The sequence below is a fragment of the Rhinopithecus bieti genome, unplaced genomic scaffold (genome assembly GCF_001698545.2).
Source record: "Rhinopithecus bieti isolate Rb0 unplaced genomic scaffold, ASM169854v2 scaffold_8783, whole genome shotgun sequence".
NCBI lineage: Eukaryota > Metazoa > Chordata > Mammalia > Primates > Cercopithecidae > Rhinopithecus > Rhinopithecus bieti.
In genome coordinates this window covers 1,413,074-1,414,553 of record NW_016806197.1, presented here as the reverse complement: position 1 = coordinate 1,414,553, position 1,480 = coordinate 1,413,074, and positions in this window count along the sequence as shown.

Below are 1,480 nucleotides of genomic sequence, written 5' to 3'. Positions count from 1 at the left end.
AACAGAAAATAACACATGTTGGAGAGGATGTGGAGAAGTTGGAATCCTCATGCACTTTTGGTTAGATGTAAAATGGTGCAGTCACTGTGGAAAACAACATGGAGTTTCATCAAAAATTAAAAATAGAGGATTTCATCCCAAGATGGCCAAATAGGAACAGCTCCGGTCTGCAGCTCCCAGCGTGATTGACACAGAAGATGGGTGATTTCTGCATTTCCAGCCGAGGTACCTGGTTCATCTCATTGGGACTGGTTGGACAGTGCGTGCCACCCATGGAGGGTGAGCTGAAGCAGGGCAGGGCATTGCCTCACCCAGGAAGCACAAGGGGTCTGGGGATTTCCCTTTCCTAGCCAAGGGAAGCCGTGAAAGACGTTACCTGGAAAAATGGGACACTTCTGCCCAAATACTGCGCTTTTCCAATGGTCTTAGCAAATGGCACACCAGGAAATTATATCCCACGCCTGGCATGGCAGGTCCCACACCCATGGAGTCTTGCTTACTGCTAGCACAGCAGTCTAAAATCAACCTGTGATGCAGCAGCCTGGCAGGAGGAGGGGCATCCACCATTGCTGAGACTTAAGTAGGTAAACAAAGCAGCTGGGGAAGCTCAAACTGGGTGGAGCCCACCACAGTTCAGCAAGATCAGCTGCCTCTGTAATCTCCACCTCTGGGAGCAGGGCATAGCTGAACAAAAGGCAGCAGAAACTTCTGCAGACTTAAACGTCCCTGTCTGACAGCTCTGAAGAGAGCAGTGGTTCTCCCAGCACAATGTTTGAGCTTGGAGAGTGGACAGACTGCCTCCTCAAGTGGGTCCCTGACCCCCATGTAGCCTAACTGGGAGACACCTCCCAGTAGGGAGTGACTGACACCTCATACAGGCAGGTTCCCCTCTGGGATGAAGCTTCCAGAGGAAGGATCAGGCAGCAATATTTGCTGTTCTGCAATATTTGCTGTTCTGCAGCCTCTGCTGGTGATACCCAGGCAAACAGGGTCTGGAGTGGGTCTCCAGCAAACTCCAACACATCTGCAGTTGAGGGACCTGACTGTTAGAAGGAAAACTAACAAACAGAAAGGAATAGCATCAACATCAACAAAAAGGACCTCCACACCAATACCCCATCTGTAGGTCACCGATATCAAAGTCCAAAGGTAGATAAAACCATGAAGATGGGGAGAAACCAGAGCAGAAAAGCTGAAAATTCTAAAAACCAGAGCACCTCTTCTCCTCCAAAGGATCACAGCTCCTCACCAGCAACAGAACAAAGCTGGATGGAGAATGACTTTGATGAGCTGACAGAAGTAGGCTTCAGAAGGTTGGTAATAACAAACTTCTCTGAGCTAAAAGAGGATGTTCAAACCCATTGCAAGGAAGCTAAAAACCTTGAAAAAAAATTAGACAAATGACTAACTAGAAAGAACAGTGTAGAGAAGACCTTAAATGACCTGATGGAGCTGAAAACCATGGCATGAGAACTACGTG